The sequence below is a fragment of the Nycticebus coucang genome, chromosome 16 (assembly GCF_027406575.1).
Source record: "Nycticebus coucang isolate mNycCou1 chromosome 16, mNycCou1.pri, whole genome shotgun sequence".
Taxonomy (NCBI): Eukaryota; Metazoa; Chordata; class Mammalia; order Primates; family Lorisidae; genus Nycticebus; species Nycticebus coucang.
Window position 1 is genome coordinate 94967268 of NC_069795.1, and position 20557 is coordinate 94987824.

The window sequence follows — 20557 nt, forward strand, 5'->3', positions numbered from 1 at the left end:
CATTAAAGGTGGAACTCAACTCCAACAAAACCATTCAACCTCATACAAAGGCATGGAAATTAAACAACCTTATGCTGAATTACAGTTGGGTGCAGGAAGAAACAAAAAAGGAAATCATTACCTTCCTTGAGCATAACAACAATGAAGATACAAGCTACCAAAACCTATGGGATACAACAAAAGTAGACCTGAGAGGAAATTTTATCACTTTAGACGTCTACATTGAAAAAAAACAGAAAGAGAGTACATCAACAAACATACAAGCCATCTTATGGTATTGGAAAAAGAACAATCTAAGCCTAAATCCAGCAGAAGAAAAGAAATAGCCAAAATTAAATCAGAGATTAATGAAATTGAAAACAAAAGAATCATTCAGAAAGTTAATGAAACAAGGAGTTTGTTTTTTGAAAAAATAAATAAAATAGATAAACCTTTGGCCAGACTAACTAGAAATAGAAAAGTAAAATCTCTAGTAACCTCAATAGGAAATGATAAAGGAGAAATAATAACTGATGCCACAGAGATATAAGAGATCATCTCTGAATACTAGCAGAAACGCTATACCCAGAAATCGGACAATGTGAAGGACTTGGATCAATATTTGGAATCATACCCTCCCCCTAGACTTAGATCTCCTGAACAGACCAATTCAAGCACTGAGATCAAAAAAACAATAAAAAAGCTCCCCAGCCCCCCAAAAAATGCCCTCGTCTGAATTGCTTCGCACCAGAATTTTATCAGACCTTCAAAGAAAACCTTATTCCCATACTGCAGAAATTATTGCAAAAAATTGAGAAGGAAAGAATCTTTCCTAACACATTCTATGAAGCAAACATGACCCTCATACCAAAAGGAAAAGGAAAAGACTCAACTACAAAGGAGAATCAGACCAATTTCATCTAGTGAATGTAGGTGCAAAAATTCTCAACAAACCCTAGCCAATAGATTACAGCTTATCATCAAAAAAGTCATACATCATGATCAAGTAGGTTTCATCCCAGAGATGCAAGGATGGTTTAACATACGCAAATCCATAAACATTATTCACCATATTGACAGAAGCAAAAACTAAGACCATATGATCCTCCCAATAGATTCAAAAAAAGCATTCAATAAAATCCAGCATCCTTTTTTAATTAGAACACTGAAGAATACAGGCATATGTGGCACATTTCTGAAATGGATCAAAGCTATCTATGACAAACCCACAGCTAATATTTTACTGAATGGGTTAAAACTGAAGGCTTTTCTGCTTAGAACTGGAACCAGACAAGGTTGTCCTCTGTCGCCAATACCATTCAACATGGTGCTGGAAGTTCTAGCCAATACAATTAGGCAAAATAAGGAAATAAAGGGAATCCAAATGGCAGCAGAAGAGTCAAACTCTTCCTCTTTGCTGAAGATATGATCTTATACTTAGAGAACCCCAAAGACTTAACTGCAAGACTCCTGGAAGTCATCAAAAAATACAGTAATGTCTCAGGATATAAAATCAATGTCCACAGGTTAGTAGCCTTTGTATACACCAATGACAGCCAAGATGAGAGGCTAATTAAGGACACAACTCCCATCACCATAGCTTCAAAAAAAATGAAATACCTAGGAATATACCTAACAAAAGAGGTGAAGTACTGCTATAAAGAAAATTATGAAATTCTAAGAAAGGAAATAGCAGAAGACATTTAAAAAAGGAAGAACATACTATGCTCATGGCTGGGAAGAATCAACATTGTTAAAATGTCTATACTTCCCAAAAAATCTACAGATTCAATGCCATCCCCGTTAAAATACCAACATTGTACTTTCAAGACTTGGAAAAAATGATTCTGTGTTTTGTATGGAACCAAAAAAAAAACCCATATAGCTAAGGCAGTTCTTAGTAATACAAACAAAGCCAGGGGCATCATACCAGATTTTAGGCTGTACTACAAGGCCATTGTGGTCAAGACAGCATGGTACTGGCACAAAAATGAAGACCTAGACACTTGGAGTCGAATAGAAAACCAGGAAATGAAACTAACATCTTAAAAGCCATCTAATCTTTAATAAACCAAACAAGAACATACACTGGGGGGAATAATCCCTATTCAATAAATGGTGCTGGGAGAACTGGATATCCACATGTATAGGACTGAAACCTGAACCTTTCTCCATTCACAAAAACTGATTGATTCAAGATGGATTAAAGACTTAAATTTAAAGCATGAAACAATAAAAATCTCAAAGCATAGGAAAAACACTGAAAGATATCGGCCTGGGGAAAGACTTTATGAAGAAGACTGCCATGGTAATTGCAACAACAACAAAAATAAACAAATGGGACTTAAATAAACTGAAAAGCTTCTATATAGCTAAGGAGACAACAAGCAAAACAAATAGACAACCTACACAATGGGAAAGGATATTTGCATATTTCGAATTAGACCAAAGTTTAATAACTAGGATCTATAGAGAACTCAAATTAATCCACATGAAAAAAGCCAACAATCCCATGTATCAATGGGCAAGAGAAATAAATAGAACCTTCTCTAAAGAAGACAGATGAAGGGCTAACAAACATATGAAAAATGCTCATCATCCCTATCCCTAATTACTAGAGAAATGCAAATCAAAATCACCTCAAGATACCCTCTAACCCCGTAAGAATGGCCCACATCACAAAATCTCAAAACTGCAGATGCTGGCATGGATGTGGAAAGAAAGGAGTACTTTTACACTGCTGGTGGGACTGAAAACTAATACAACCTTTTTGGAATTAAGTATGGAGAACCCTCAAAGAACTCAAGCTAGACCTCCTTTTTGATCCTGCAATCCCATTACTGGGCATCTACCCAGAAGGAAAAAAATCCTTCTACCATAAAGAAACTTGCACTAGACTGTTTATTGCAGCTCAGTTTACAATCACCAAAATGTAGAAACAATCTAAATGTCCATCAACCCAGGAATGGATTAACAAGCAGTGATATATGTGTACCATGGAATACTATTCAGCCATTACAAAAGATGGAGACTTTACATCGTTTGTATTAACCTGGATGGAAGTGGAACATATTATTCTTAGTAAAGCATCACAATAATGGAGAAGCATGAATCCTATGTACTTGGTTTTGTTATGAGGACAATTAATGACCTAGTACATGGTGGGGGATAGGGAAGGGGAGAATTTTCCATCAGCCCTACTTAAGATAGAGGGTTTGTCTTCCACTTCCATCCAGGTTAATACGAAGGATGTAAAGTCTCCCTTTTTTTTTTAATGGCTGAATAGTATTCCTTGGTATACATATACCACAGCTTGTTAATCCATTCCTGGGTTGGTGGGCATCTAGGCTGTTTCCACATTTTGGCAATTGTAAATTGAGCTGCAATAAACAGTCTAGTACAAGTGTCCTTATGATGAAAGGATTTTTTTCCTTCTGGGTAGATGCGCAGTAATGGGATTGCAGGAAATGGGGGCCTTGGTGTGTGTCACACTTTATGGGGGGCAAGACATAATTGCAAGAGGGACTTTACCTAACAATTGCAATCAGTGTAACCTGGCTTATTGTACCCTCAATGAATCCCCAACAATAAAAAAAAAAAAAAAAGATAGAGGGTTTGGGTTTTGGTTTAGCTTTTACCTGTTCCCCAGCTGCAATAAGTCTTCACCTGTGTCTCAGAGGGAACATCTTTTGCTTTCTTCCTTCAGAGGTTTAAGGCTTCTGTTCTATAGTTATGTGGCACCCAGACAGAGTACCTTTCCCATACAGGACACTCTCTTTTTCTAGAACTGCACTACCCACAGAGCCTTTCTCTAATCTCCCACTCAGTCTTTCTTATAAGGCCCCAGTACAGGGATATGAGAATACCTTGTGAATTGGTACAAAATCTCCTTATATCTGTGGTCGTAGGTATTCTATATTCTCAAGCTGTTCCACATTTGGCCTTCAGTAATTTGTTAAAAATTTTAGCTGATGGGCGGTGCCTGTGGCTCAGTGAGTAAGGCACTGACCCTATATACCAAGGGTGTCCTGGTCCCAGCCAAACTGCAACAACAGTTTGTGAAAAAAAAAAAATAATGCATGTCACTTCAAGATCCAACTTTCAATTCTTCTTCATATATACTCAGAAGTTGAATTGTAGAAGTAGATGGAAATTCTATTTTTCATTTTTTTAAGGAGTTGCCATACTGTTTTGCACAGAGGCTGGGACTATTGTTCTTTAACATGTAGATAATAAATACAAGATACTAGACATCTTACAATGTGAAGAAAAGTTCCATAGAATGATGATTATTTTCATGCCCATATAATTTTATACAATCCACTGTATAGTTATGTAAGCAAATGCTATAGTTATCTTAGAGCATATTTATATATTTCATATGGAAGAGCAATTTTTAAAATAATTTTAGGAAATACTGAATTTCGTAAAATACAACTACTTTCTTTTGTTCAGAATTTGAGCAAATGATGGGCCAGGAAGTAACTTCCTCAAGGGCAATGTTTCTTGTAAAGCAAACCACTAAAGCATTATATCTCCATAAATCTGCATTTGTAGCTTTAATACTTTGTTATTCTATGTATAATTACAGACATCTAACTACTTCATTATCTCTTCTAGTATCATTGTACATGAGCACTTATGTGTTGAAATAATTTAGTTGTTTGGGAAATAATAAATAATTATGTGTTGTGTGTTTGTGTTACTGAGATTCTAGGGTTGTTTGTTATAGAATAAAACCTAGTTAACGCTTACCACTTAATTCCCTAGCATAATTTTTGTTTCATAGAGAAAAGTTATGAGTCAACCCTCTGTCTCTATCTGTCCTGTCCCACCTGCATGCAATTAAGAGAAAATTACTGATCATATTAAAATATGAATGACAGAATACTTCATTTCCAGAACTGATGCAGGTGTATCTCTTGGGTTTTGAACTATTGACTGGATTATTCTCATTGGACTCTCAGGACAGGGGGAATAGACTATCTTCCCCAATTTACACAGAAGGCCTTGACGTTCAGAGGGATCAGTTACCGTGGCCCATTGTGATTCAATCCCAGACTACTCCAGCTAAAAACTCAAGACAAGATAAAAGCAGGTAATAGAGAACTAGGCCAGTTTTCATTTCCTATGACCATAGGAAAAAATATAGAAACAAGAGATAAAGAAAGGGTCATTTGAAAGACAAAATTAGCACTTTGTGAGGCCTCACTGGTTTATTCATCAAAAATCTATTTTTTAAATGTAGCGTGTTGAAAATAAATCCCATTCAAAGATACTGAAAAAAATTTCACACACACTAGTGAGCCAGATGGTCTTTTATTCATAAAATTCTATCACTTCAGGATATTATAAAAGTTTTAAACAAATAGAGGCCAAAAAGTGTACTGAATTTCTACCTGAAATAAAACATCTTTGAAATGTCACTACATAAACTATCTTGCAAAATAGTCAATAAATAAGGATAAACTATATTGACTTTTCACTGCTATAAGGAGGACACTGATTATTTTTACAGCCAATTATTCCTTTCTCTCTTTGAGTGACAGGGCAAAAGATAATTAACTGAAATTAGTTGACTAGAATTAAGAAAGAAAAGAAGCAATGTGACAAATTTACTACCTTCAGGGATTTAAAATGTAGAACATTTAAATGTTCTAGATGTTTATGTATGGCATTTGACATGGCAATAGTAAGAGTTCTCAGAGTTATAGGAGAGGTTTTTTTAAGCCATGAGAGAACCATCTGTCATAAAAGGAAAAAAAGTAAAATGAAGACTATAATTAGGAAAGTAGAGAAGGGAGGGTGAGAACAAGAAAGTGAAGGAAGGGAGGGAGAGAGGGAAGAGGCAGAAAGGAAGGAAGGGAGAAAGGGAGGAAGGAAGCAAGGAAAGAAGGAGGAAGTGAGGGAAGAATGAGAGGAGAGGAGTAAATAAGACAAGTACGTTAGATAAAGAAGCAAGGAATATTTTACTAGACAAGCTTATTCAAAATCTTATGACAACTATATTTTCCATGTATAAAGAGGTTGCTCTAAAAGTGAGCATCTGCAAAATGATATTTCATTAAATGTTGCTGTTGCTTTTATAAATAGAGCTAGTATACAATAGGACTTTTACATAGTGATTGAAATGGCTTAAACAGGAACAGTGTAAATTGGAGTACATGATAGAATGCCTGATAATCATAACATGCAGTTGTCAGTGCTGAAAAGCTTGGTTGCAAGCACCCTGAATTTTACATTTTAACCTGGAAATTTACAGTAATACACAAGTTTTCATTTCCAATTGGGCTGTTGGTGAATTACTTCTTTTGTGGTTTTGTTCTATAAAATGACTCAGCTCGTGTCTCAAGAAATACTGAAGTGCTTTTTATTAAATTCCAAATACAAAGACAGTCTCAGCTCTCCACCCTTCATCCTCTCAAACAACACTGCAGTCTTTATGAACTATTTGTTCTCCCTAAATATATTGCCTTCTCTGTTGACTCTGGACCTTTGCCCATTCTTCTTTGCTCTGAAAAATCCTCAATCACTGCTCCCTGGTCTTCATTACACATGCCTTAACCTGATAGCTCATGTGCATATACAAGATCCAGTCAAGGCAGCACCTTCCCTGGAGTGATTTTCTGACCCTCTTTTTCCTGGATGGGACCCACTCATCTGGTTTCCTCTTGTCCCTGTCTTATCCTTTAATACTCTAAAATCACTATCTGTTTTATCTGTCTTTACTCTTTTATGACAATTTCTTTGAAAGCCAAGGAAGGTTTTTCCCCCATGTTTGACACAATGTCTGGCACAGAGAAAAGTTTTCTGCAAGCACTGTTGTTGCTACGTAGAATTCTCTTCATACTTTCTTCCTTTACTGTATGCAACTTTCTACCCTCCTCAGCAGTCAAGGGTGGCCATTGCTACACACTTCTGGTCAATCATAGGTAGGTAGAAGTTCTATGGATGGTTTTTGATGGTTTTCTTTTCCAAATAAAGAGAAAATTATCACTGCATGCAGGTTTAAAAAAAAACGACTACATATCTTTTGATGTTTATCCCATCAAAAAATGGGTCCTAGCCTCAGTGTCCCCCCCTCCACCTTTGATCTAGGTTAGCCTGCAACTGCTTTGACCAAGAAAATAAGATAGAAGTGATAAAAGCCCCTTTATTTGAATAGTCTTTATTTTGGTTATCCTAAGTCTGTTTCACCATTCGTATATGGGGTGTATGGAAGACAGAGAACTTGTCTCTTTAGCTTATAGGTTTTTCAGCTAAAGAGAAACAGTACTTGTAGAACTAGAATCAAAGAGTCACACTTGAGAAGCTTTATCTTCATCTGGACATGATGCAGGACATAAGTTCCTAGACTTGGAGCCTGAGCTTGATGCCGTAATGAAATGAGACTTTTGGGGTCTTGGAAGAGGCTAATTGTATATTTGCACATGGAGAAATATAAGGAATTTATGACAACAGTGCAGTCTGTGGTAAAGAAGGAAGCGTACTCTGATATTCTTCCTACTGAGAAGGTTTGGAGAGGACTTTATATCTGTTTCTTTCTACTAAGGGCTGGCCTGTGGCTGCCTTGACCAACACAGTGTGGTGAAAGTGGTTCCCTGCCACCCCCACGTTTAGCCTTTATGACACACGGCACTTTTCTCTTCCTTCCTGTTGGACTCCTGAGCCAGTATATAGGACTCTGATTATCCTGAGGGGACCCAGCTGTGAGGAAGCCCAAGCTGGCCGTGCAGAGAGGGACTATATGGTGGGACAGGGACAAGCTCTCAGATATTTCAATTTCCTGCTGCACAAAATTATGACATATATTTTTAGTTTGTTTTTTAAAACCATTAAATTTGGAGTAATTTGATATACAATAACAGATAATAGGAAACCAAGTTAAAACATTACTTTTTTATTTTTTGTTTCTATGTTCTTCTGTCTTCTTTTTGCCTAGAGGTGGGTCTAAGAGAACACTTTAGATTGTGAGATCAAAAGATAAAAATAAAAAACACTAAAGATTAAAGATGTCAGAATAGAACGACAGAGGAGCTCAGTCCATCTCTTAGATGGACTCTATTGATCCATCTATACCTGTCAGCTCTAGACTGGCTCATCTAGAGACAAATAAAGCCCTATGAGTTCATCTGATGTTACTCTGGCTTTCTGTTGCTTGCCAAGGAATGCATTCAGAGCTGATACAACTATCAGTAATATTTGTTGATTGACTGAATCAGTTTCATTGCATCTTTTCTTCTCAGCCTCACCTTTTATAAAAGTGTTGACTTTCAATAGTGCAATCTCTTTGGGATTTATGGATGTCACTGAATGGGCAGATTTTCATGGTGGGCACACTTCTCAGAGACTCTCAACTGTGGTCAGTCTTCACTCACGCAATTCTGGTCATTTCCCTAGGCTTTATTAGAAAAGTATTTTGTTTGCACCTGTTTGAAGTTTCATTTCCAAGTCTGAGACTCTAAGAGGTAGAGTCATTTCCCTTAAAACATCTCCTGTTTTCGTATCAGTTGTAAGTTAAAATGAGACCTTCTCAATGACGGGGGCTTGCCAGCACAGTCAGAAGTCTCTGTCACATTTGCTCTATGGCTTTTAAGCCCTTCCATTTATTGTGCTTTCTCTTGGCAAAGCATAAAAAAAAAAAAAAAAACCATAAAGAACAAAATGAAGATTCTATCTGTGATCATCCTAAGTGTTCAAGCACTGGTGTCTCAGTTAGTAATTAGGAGGAAAAATGGCGATCACACTAGTGAGCTTCTCAGTACTGACATCCTAAAAATGTGTCCCATTTTTCCCACTCAAATTTTTAGTGACCTGTATTATCAGGGTGAGTAATAAAAACAAATTTCTAGTTTCTTTTGCCTTAAAATAATTTTTTTTGAGACAGGGTCTCCCTCTGTTTCTGGAACTAGAGTACAGTAGTGTCATCATAGCTGACGGCAGCCTCCACTGGGCTTAAGCGATCTGCTTATGAAGATTACATGAAACAATGTATGTGAAGCATTTACTCCAGGACCTGGCACATAGAGAAGAAATGACAGCTGCTGCTTAAAATAACTGCTGTAAAAGAAAGTGAAGTGCTTAAAACCCAGCCCCCACATTGCACCTAAAATATTCTCTTCCTAAAATGAGTTTTCAGGATTATCATATGTAAACTTTCCAGTTCTTAAAAAAACTACTCTCTGCCTTTAAAATATGAACAAACCAATAAAAAAGGATAACCGCTAAGATGCTAAAGTTTAATGTAATTTCTATATAATGTCTCCTAAATGAAAGTCTTAAAAGAAGAAGTAAAAACTACTTTGGAAATACGTATTATATCAGATAAAAGCTAAGAGTTGCCAAATAAGGAGTTGAAGATCAATTAGCAAAATGGAATAAAGAAGCAAACCAAAAATTATGGTATTTCAACAAAACAAAATTGCAAATATCTAATGAACCCTGATAGTTTAAGTAATTGGTTTACCATTCTTTAATTTTTCTGAAACACAGTCTCTGAGTATTTATACTTTAAGAAAATATTTTATGAAAAATAACACATCCTCTTAAACTATACTTTAACACAGAGTAAAATAAAACATAGACTATTCATTTAACAACAAATTACAAGAGACTTTCTAAAAAGACTTTTATTCCCCAACTTAATACTTGTTTGGCTCTGTTCACCCAAGTGATAAGCTAAGGATTTTCTGCTTAATTCACAGAAATTACCTTTACAAAGATTGCCTATTCCTGGTAAATGATTTTGTGAGACCTAATTATTTGCTTCAGAACCCAAGTCTGCATCACAGTATCACAGCTGGAGTATTTGTTTCTTATCCTGACAGGGTCTGCTAATGTTTATATCTTTTGGAAAAGGGCATGAGTAGGGAGAGGGGTATCGACCTCATTCCTTCATGTTTTCCATAACCATAAAGTGAAGACTAAATAGGATATTTTCAAGATAATTATCCTCAAAGTGTCTCTTTGAGAGAGTATCTTTAGAAATAACTATTGAAAAAAGGGCACAAAAATTTGTACATAATAGGCATGCAATGAATAAAATTTTTTTTTTTTTTGAGACAAAGTGTCACTTTGTAGAGTGCTATGACATCACAGCTCACAGCAACCTCCCACTTTTGGGCTTAAGCGATTCTCTTGCCTCAGCCTCCCAAGTAGCTGGGACTACAGGCACCCACCACAACGCCCGGCTATTTTTAGTGATGAGATCTCGCTCTCCCTCTCCCTCAGACCTGTCTTGAACCTGTGACCTCAGGTTATTCACCCGCCTTGGTCTCCCAGAGTGCTAGGATTACAGGCGTGAGCTACTGCACCCAGCAAAATTCTTTCTTTTTGAAGAAAGTTGTTTGTATCTCAGAAGTCAGACAAAAGTGTACTTAAAATATACTAATTGATTTCTCCTTACTTTACTGGGCTGAAAGGTCTTACTTAGCCACATTATTCATCAAGTAAGTGATTTTTTTTTAATGGTGTATCAGTTACAGATTTCAAGAGCAGTCCTTTAGTTGAACAAGAACACCTTTGTGCCAGCCTTATTGTAAATTATCACAGTGCACAATTACAGGAAGCCAAAAGTAACAAAGTACCTCACAGAAACTCAAAAGGAAAAACAATACCCAAATAATTTTCCACTTGTAGACACCTCATTTACATAATGGACAGTCAAGGGACACAGAGTTATCTTTTATTTCTTTAAAGTTTAAATAGAGAGATCTTCAGCCTTAAAACATAGCTTTTAAAAAAAAGAAATTTCAAAAGAAAGGAAAGAGAAAACCCTATGTGCACAGTCTGCTACACACGCTGGAACTAGAAAAAGAAACAAAATCTTCTTTGATCTTGAGAGTGGCCAGTTTAATGCCAGCTACAGGTACAGTTTGCACTATTTTCTCTGGTTTAAGACCAATAATAACAAACCAGTATTTATAATTTTACTACTTCATGACCTCATCAAATCTCTCAACAAGAACAAAGAAAATAAAGCCTTCTTTAAAATGAAATTTTCAAGCTTTCAAACTATAATTCAGTGTCAGACTCTCTCCATCTTCAAAAGATCTTCAAGGGCGACTTCCTCCAGCAAATGAAGAACTAGAGAGGAGAGTTGGCCCTGTCCCCACCCATGACATCCCTCAGCAGTTGCCCCCCACACACACCTTAATCTGGGAAACTCCTAAATCACAGACAGCAATTGTTTGCACTGAATGAACGACTGCTATTGTCACTGTAAATTAAGTTTTTAATAAGTATTTCAAATAGGACTATGCTTGGGCTTCACTCCACATCAACTAACTTAAGAGATCTGCAGTGGGCTCTTGGCCCTGGGTATGCTTAAAACCTCCTCAAGTGTTTCCAGTGACAAGCAGGTTTGTAATAAATCCCCCCTTAACAAGTCCACGGGGTGTGGCCGTGTGTCTGAGTGGGAGGTGGAGGACAGGAAAACAGGCCAGGTGGACTTTGCAATCCTGGGTATGACAGAGAATTCTAGATGTTTGGAACATGGGATTGGCTCCCTTTTCCCACCACTGCACAGTGCAATCCAGCCCATCTGCTCCCTTATTAGTCCCTTCCCCCATACTATTTGTTCTTCCTGGTGTAATTTTTGCGAGAAAAATCACTTCAAATTCACAGACATACACACACAACCCACAAGGACTAAGTAATTTTGAGAAATAATATAGCTTAAATTCACATTCAAGTAGAAAGACAGTTTTCCTAAATTCATCAAAATCTGCAGAAATTGTTATGCTATGGAAGAAGATATTGATATACTTTATGAAGCAGAGTTGCCAATGAGAGAGGATACCCAGAAAAAATAAGGTCTAAAAAACCAAAAGTCTTCTCACAGGAACCCAAGGTTACTCCTGCCAGACTCAGCTCTTTGGAATTTGTAGAAACATAACTTCCTGGGACGTGGAAACTAAGCTTCCTTCCACTTACATGAAAACCCATGCCCTCCTTCTCTAGCACAATTCAAACTAAACAATGAGAAGGGACCAAGGAGGCCTCAGCTGGAGATAAAAGGGAAAAGACAGAGCCAGTGGTGAGCCATGTTAGTCCACCATGGCTCTGCCGGCTGAAATAAAGCCTTACCTCCATATGGGTCCTCATCTTCCTGAAACACCAAGATAAGTAAAAGAAAATGAGGGGCCGGGCGTGGTGGCTCATGCTTATAGTCCCAGCACTGTGGGAGGCAGAGGCGGGTGGATTGCCTGAGCTCAGAGGTTTGAGACCAGTATGACCAGCAGTGAGCCAGAGTAAGACCCCATCTCTACTAACATCAAAAACAGCAGGACAGAGCATCGCCAAAGGAAGAAGAAAATGAACAAAAAAAAAAAAAAAAAAAGAGTACTTCAAACGAAGAAGAATGAACAAGCAAGCTGAAATTAAAAATAAAAAATTTTTTTTAAAAAATGAGGAATGAAACACATTACAATCTCTTCCAAACAACAGAACCATCCTAATGCCTACATTGGAGATCAGAATACCCCACCCCAAAGTCTGACTGTAGTTGACCAGAATATACCTTCCCCAAATATGCCTCTTTGGCATGAGAATAATTTTGAAATTTTGAGCTGATTGTTTTGAGAAACTACAGATATAGGAGAAGCTCTGAAAACAGATAAGTTATCTTTTATAAGAGAAATGCACATTTTTTAAAATTTGAGATTAATATGAGGATACAAATGATTAGGTTACATTGTTCACTTTTGTCAGGTAGAATCAAAGTTGCAGTTGAGCCCGTCACCCAAGAGGTGTGCCATATACCCTTACTTGGTGCCCATCAGGTGTGAATGCACCAATGCCCCTCTCTCCTAGCCTCTGCTCCCTCTCTCCTCCCTCCTCCCTGCCACTTTTATTTAATTGTGTTTTTCTCTCCAGTGGGCATGTGGGTGTGAAGTTGTTCATCTACTGGTTTCATATTAGTATTGCAAATATTGGATACTTACTTTCCCATTCTTGTGATACTTCACTAAGGAGAATAAGAAAATCACCATTTGTAAGGGTGTCTCCAGACCCTACGCACCCTTCTCAGTGGAGAGGACGTGAACACAAATCTGCACAGAAAATCCTGCCCTTGTTTACAGAGCTTTTCCTGGGCACTCCCCTATTTCCTGGGCTTGCTTGTTGTTTTTTTTTTTTTTTTTTTTTGGTGGAGAACAATATTTAATCTTGAATTTGAAGCCATCTTTTTGAGATTTACTCATTCTTCTTGGTATCGTCCATGTATCTGTGAAGTATAAATATTAATGAATTTGTGGGGTTTTTTCTTTTGATAGTCTGTCTCTTGTTGGAGGGGCCCTTTCTAACTATGAAGTATGGAGGAAAAATATTTTTCTTCTCCTATGCCTGTTCTAAGACACCCACAAACATAGGAGTTATCTGTCAAAAGGCAGAAAGGTGCCATAAGAACCAGGCCAAGCAGAGTTAATAGCAGAGATTTAGGAAGAGCATCTGCAAACACGTGGGCTGGCCCCCAAAATGGTGACAGACAGTGCTGAGTTAAGGGAAGAGGCCTCTTTTAAAGCAATTCAGTTGGGGCCAGGCATGGTCACTCATACCTGTAATCCTAGCACTCTGGGAGGTTGAGGTGGTTGGACTGCCCGACCTCGCAGGTTCCAGACGAGCCTGAGCCTTTAGACCTCCTCTCCAGGATTTGTGGTGGGCACCTGTAGTCCCAGCTACTTGGGAGGCTGAGGCAAGAGAATCGCTTATGCCCAAGAGTTTGAGGTTGCTGTGAGCTGCAACGTCATGGGACTCTACCAAGGGTGACATAGTGAGACTTTGTCTCAAAAAAAAAAAAAGGTACATTCATGATAGATAGTAAAGGGCCTCCATTGTCCTGACAAAAAGGGGCCTGGTTTACAGCTGCAGTTCTGTGTTATACTATCTGGATCATGCCTACACCAGAGGGCAGAGGTCACATTAGAAGCAGAGTCTTCCTGTGCATACGGACCTCCTAGGGGCCTCTCAGGAAGCCCATTGTGGACTGTAAGTATGGACTAAAATGTAGAGTTAAGCTAATTACATGATAATTGGTCTCAAGGCTGCTGTCACCTTCAGGACTCACGGTACAGCTGCCAGGCCTCTGGGCTGCAGAGTCTTCCACGTCCTTCTGCAGTGGCACACTGAGATCTGACTGGGAGACTGGAGGGGTGCTCCCTCCTCCCCAGGGGTGAGCACTCACTCCAGACAGGATGAAGGTGAGACGGGGGCCTGGGGGCTTCTGCACTGTCCTTTTTCCTCAGGAGAGCCAGATTTCTTGCTATCAACCTACCATTTGGGTCAGACTCTGTGAGAGGCACTCTTTCCGTTAGGTCTGTGGGGAGGAAGTGAACTATAGTCAACTACTTCTCTGTAACAGAAGAATCCACACTACACATACACACACATATATATAATACTCATACACACACATATATATAATTACACTAGGCTTTTGAAGAAGAGTTCATTTATAGGATTGTATTAAAATTAACACAAGTCTGGGGAGTTCACCTACAACTTAAGTAAACAAATAAGATTCCTACAGCAATACATTGTGTAGGATTTGTGGTTATTGCAAGCCTCAAGATTAAGTGTTTCTTCATAAGGAATTTTTTAAACTTTGTAGTTAAAACAGTTGAACATCCCAAAGAGCTTCTTGTTCTTCTTGCTTTGAATATGAAGAAAAGAAAAACTGTGATCATAACAGAAAACAAGAAAGTTTTTAAATTACATAAGATATTTCTCACAATCCTCTAGTTTCCAACAATTTCTTCATTCATTGTGCTTTTATGGTCCCTGGAATATTAATATTCATTATCCTTCTCCTTTTTATCTTGCTACAAAGAGCAGTAAACAGCACAGCTCTGGAATTTTCAAAGACTTATTTTTTTCTCATCAACAAGAATATTTTCTGCAAGGATTTCTCATCAAATGCCATTATGCTATATAAGTCATTTTTATTTTACCCAAGGCCAGTTCCAGATTTAAGTCTTATAATTTTGATTTCAAAATGGAAAATTATTGAATAGCAGCTAAATAAAAGTCTGTAAGTGGCTAATGGCAAACATGAAGAGTTCCTCAGTTGAAAATTACAGTGTCTGCTGGACAAGTATCTGTTGGGCAATATTTGAGTTAAAGAATGGGTGGTATTCTGTTGTCAATTATAACAAAATAGATAAAACAAAGATAGAGTTTCATTTACTGAAAAAATTCTCAGAGCTTTTTATGTGATAATGTGGATTATGAATCTCTAAAAGAAGAATGTGGTACATAGCCCTTCTGAAGCTTACTTGATTACATTTATTTGGATGATACCATTTTTGGCAGTTTTTGGCTGGGTTTGGGTTTAAACCCACCACCTCCAGCTGCCTCATGGATTGCAGCATGGACTTAGGGTTTTTCCAGGAACATCACTTAAAAAATAAGTGTCAGTCTCTCAGACTATTCATTGTAAACATTATGCAGGGTGATTTTAAAGCCTGACTAGAGAAAAATAACTAATAAATACTTTTATAAGTCATGGAAGTAAGATTTCCTGCAAGTATCGTATCATTCTGATACCTAGGTTGACTAGATATCAGCAACCTCCCTCTAAGATCAATTTCTTTCTCTCAGTGAGGTTCTTTCATTCAGCAATGATCTCTTCCCCATGTGATATTCATTTTGGATCTCTTTTTTTAAATTCTCAGAGTTACGGGCAGCACCTGTGGCTCAAGGAGTAGGGTGCTGGTCCCATATGCCAGAGGTGGCGGGTTCAAACCCAGCCCCGGACAAAAACCACAAAAAAAAAAAAAAAAAAAAAAAAAAAATTCTCAGAGTTACATTCCTATAGATTTCAAGCCTTAAACTGCCACATGCTTTTTAAGACTAATGTGATTTGCAATTAAGCTTCTAATGATGTTTATAAACTGTGATAGCAGGTTTAACTTCTATTAATGTAATGTATTTCCTGATTCAATAATGTGAAACTTTCATATACAAAAATACTTTAAAAGCATAATTCAATACAAATGTGTGGTTAATGAAATTGTTACTTGTGAGTGATCTTCCTCAGCCCTTGTGTCTGGTGACAAAGAATTGAAACCAAACACCAAAATAGTGAAGCATAAGCATAAAGTTTGGGAGCCCACTCTCAGACACAAGCAGGCAACAGGACACTCCAAAGGGGTCGGAGTACGTCCAAGAGACAGTGGTGTTGGGGGTCTGATTAGCTCCTTCCATTTTTTTCTTTCTTTTTTTTTTTAATACAAATATATTTTATTTGAAATAAATAAAAATGCTTACACAATCAATGGGTCACTTGGAAACAAACTTGCTTGACTGTATTACTGAGCAAAAACAAAATTTAAGCAGAAATGCCCTTCTTTATTGACATGTATTTGGAGATAGGTAAGAAGACACTACTTGGTTTTTTTTAAGAAACTGACCTTCCCAAGTATGGAGAAACCTCAAAGCACTCAAGCTAGACTTCCCATTCGATCCTGCAATCCCATTACTGGGCATCTACCCAGAAGGAAAAAAATCCTTTTATCATAAGGACACTTGTACTAGACTGTTTATTGCAGCTCAATTTACAATCGCCAAAATGTGGAAACAGCCTAAATGCCCACCAACCCAGGAATGGATTAACAAGCTGTGGTGTATGTATACCATGGAATACTATTCAGCCATTAAAAAAAATGGAGACTTTACATCCTTCGTATTAACCTGGATGGAAGCGGAAGACATTATTCTTAGTAAAGCATCACAAGAATGGAGAAGCATGAATCCTATGTACTCAATCTTGATATGAGAACAATTAATGACAATTAAGGTTATGGGGGGGGAAGCAGAAAGAGGGATGGAGGGAGGGGGGTGGGTGGGGCCTTAGCGTGTGTCACACTTTATGGGGGCAAGACATGATTGCAAGAGGGACTTTACCTAACAATTGTAATCAGTGTAACTGGCTTATTGTACCCTCGATGAATCCCCAACAATAAAAAAAAAAAAAGAAAAGAAACTGACCTTCCCTTAAGGCCTGGTCATTGAATTGCAAACAATGTAAATGAATCCACCATTACCAGCTGTCAGATCCTGACATATCTGTGCGTCTATGTATTCTGAGATCACACACAGACCTGCCAATATACCTGGGAAGTGTTGTTATATCACAGCTACATTTGAGTTCTTAGCAGGCAGGACTGAGGAAGAGTAGTTCAGAACAAGTTTTATATCCTATTTAGAAGAACTCACTAGTATTCCCTTAAATAACAGGTTACAATAGAAAGATACTGCCTGGAAGTTGTCCTTTTCACGTCAGTTCATTTTTAGTTTCTGTTTGTGATTCATATAGCTGTTTGATTCATTTGCTTATAGCACAATCCTGCCACAAAGTATTAAAGCACAAGATACTTATTCCTTCAAGCTCTGCATTTTTCTTTTCTTTTTTTTTTTTTAATAAATGAATCTTTTTTTTTGTTTTGTTTTAGAGACAGAGTCTCACTATGTTGCCCTTGGTAAAGTGCCATGGCGCCACAGCTCACAGCAACCTCCAATTCCTGGGCATAGGCGATTCTCTTGCCTCAGCTTCCTGAGTAGCTGGGACCACAGGCATCCACCACAATGCTGGGTTATTTTTTTTGTTGTTGATGTTGCAGTTTGGCCGGAGCTGGGTTTGAACCCACAACTCTCAGTATATGGGGCTGGCGCCCTACCCACTGAGCCACAGGCGCTGCCCCAAGCTCTGCATTTTTCAAGTTTTATATTCTACTACATCCACAGTATGTCAGTAGTTTTAAAATTTTTTATTAAAAAAAGGGGTAAAACTTTTCTAAAAATGCAGATGATGGTGCATCTTAGAAGGGTACAGGTGAAACTTACTAAATGCAGAATATAAATGTCTGAACACAATAACTAAGAAAATGCCATGAAGGCTATGTTAACCAGTTCAATGAAAATATTTCAAATTGTATAAAACCAGCACATTGTACCCCATGATTGCATTAATGTTCACAGCTATGATAAAATAAAAAATAAAATTAAAAAAAAGAAAAAAAATTGCAGATGTCTGTAACTACAATGATACTAGATGAGAAGAAGACAGTGAGGGACGGGAAAAAATCAATATGTTCATGAGCAAGGAGTGTGTTTCATGTCTTTGGATTTAAAAACAAGTTCCCCAGAGAAGCTGGCTGTAATGGAATTTCCAGAAAACTTCCTTTGCCCCCAAAAAGGACCTGAAAAGTCCTAATCCAAACTTTGGAAAACTACTGTTACGAGATGCTAATAAATGGTAATCAGAGCAGCTGGAAGCAGAAGGGTGAACATGTCTTACATTTAACTACAGCTTATATAGCACAGCCTCTTTAGCTGTTGGTGGGTAAGTAAAAACCACTGAAGTACCAGAAGTTCCTTTTTATTTTAGAGACAGAGTCTTACTTTGTCACCCTCGGTAGAGTGCTGTCAAGTTACAGCTCACAGCAACCTCCAGCTCTTGGGCTTAGGCAATTCTCTTGCCTCAGCTTCCTGAGTAGCTAGAACTATAGGTGCCCACCATGATGCCCGGCTATGTTTTGGTTGCAGTTTGGCCGGGGCCGGGTTTGAACCAACCACCCTCCGTATATGAGGCTGGCACCCTACCGAAAGAGCCACAGGCGCCACCCTGAAATATCAGAAGTTCTTTAAAGGACAAGGGGTAGAAAAGTACTGAACATTATTACCTTGTCCAAATCAGTAACAGGGCTTCGTGGCTATGAAAATTTTCTAAATAGTAAAATGACTCCAGGATAGACCTCTTTCAGTAACATTAAATGTAGCAAAATTAATGACAACAAAAAAATTAACAAGTAGATATAGTGATAACAGAAAATTACAAAGCAGAGAACCCAAAAGAATCAAGACAATGCTACAAGTTCAATGGTATTCCAACAAGGCTAGCAAACCTGATAACTTTGAAAGCCCTGGCAAAATATCATTCTCATTTATAAAGCACTTATTTATCATATGACCACACATTGAATACGTTTTTTTTGTTTGTTTTGTTTTTTTGCAGTTTTTGGCCAGGGCTGGGTTTGAACCTGCCACCTCCGCTATATAGGGCTGGTACCCTGCTCCTAGAGCCACAGAATATCTTGTTCCAACCAATTTTTGATGCTGGTAACTGGAAGCTGCCGGCGTAAAGCCTTGAATGTGGTATCTGACATTGTTGGATAGTTTTCACTAATTGCTGTCTCATACTCATTTTCTGTATTCTCTATGATTTTAATAAACTCCCTGGCAGTTTGAACTTCACTCAAAACAGTTATTGAATCCTGCACATCTTTATGACTAACCATGCGAACATTGTCATCTTCATAATAGTGAAGCTGAATCTTAAGCACTCCACCCACCTGGGCTGTAGGTGGTGTGATGGTGAACTTCCACTCTGATCTCCAATGACCATTCCATAAGTTTTAGGCTGAAACTGGTGGCTTTCAATACATGCAGTAATAGTCTGTTGCCCATCTGTAGTTTTAGCATAAATAGTACAGAAGCCATTAGAGTAATGATCTTTCACATAGGCGCTTAAGGCACTATCACAGGATTCTCTCTAAGACTTCAGACCTCCATCTACTTCTTATGGAGAAACTTAAAGAAAATTTTGTGTCTAGGATCTAAAAATCTGCTTTTACCCAGGCCACCGTGTTCTGTGATTAAGATCTATCTTCATATCCTTCCATCTTCACAGGTGTGAACTGGCCCATATTATAATGGGCTATGTGCTGTCCCTTCCCTGTGGAGACTGTCATTATTAAGTAGTAGACAAACATCACTGAATACTTCATTAAATTCCTCTGGGCGTGCATGAGCAATGAATTTGCAGCTATGGTACCTTCTGCTCATCTGACACCCGATCCTCAAAGCCGGCCATCTTGGTTTTCACTGGCCCAGCCTGGCTGCAGGGCTCCCTTTCTTTGTTTTTTGTTTTTTCCTTCCTTTTCTTTCCTCTTTCTACATTGTTGTCCCTTAGGCCAAAGGAATGTAATCTCCACCTATCTGTCAGACAGGGGAGATTTTCACTTTATTTACTTTATTTGTTAAGATCCCAATGTGTTGTGGCTTCCAAAGCCCATTTAGGAGTCAAGCAGCAATGCTGTACTATGGTGATGATGGTATGATAAAGTCACAGTCACTGAGGACACTCTTGTATCTGTCTATGTAGGCACCTCCCAAGGGGCCTCCCCCAAACCAGAGCAAGCAAGGTGTTTCTACAATGGTGCAATTGCAGCTTGGCCATGGTTTTTTCCCACCATTCTGCCCCAGCTGTGTCCCCAGTCTTATCTCCTGCCTCAGAATCCAGGGCATCTTTATGTGATGCAAATAGGTATTGTTTATATAGGGTGTTAGGGCACACAGTGAAGAACTTCCTTCCCTCTACCACTGCTAAAAAAAAATAGTTCCTCATAATTTTTTTTTATTAAATCATAGCTGTGTACATTGATATAATCGTGGGGCATCATTCACTAGCTTCACAGACCGTTTACCAAGTTTCACATATACCCTCGTAAAATGCACCGCTGGTGTAATCCCACCAATCCCCTTCCTTCTACCCATCTCCCCCTCCCTCCCCTCCCTTTCC

General features: G+C 38.2%; 1 pseudogene; it reads right to left on the reverse strand.

The window, feature by feature from the left end:
* LOC128567500 (F-actin-capping protein subunit alpha-1-like) overlaps positions 1–19849 on the reverse strand; it is a 79073-nt pseudogene extending 59224 nt beyond the window's left edge.
* Between the last annotated feature and the right edge of the window lie 708 nt (positions 19850–20557).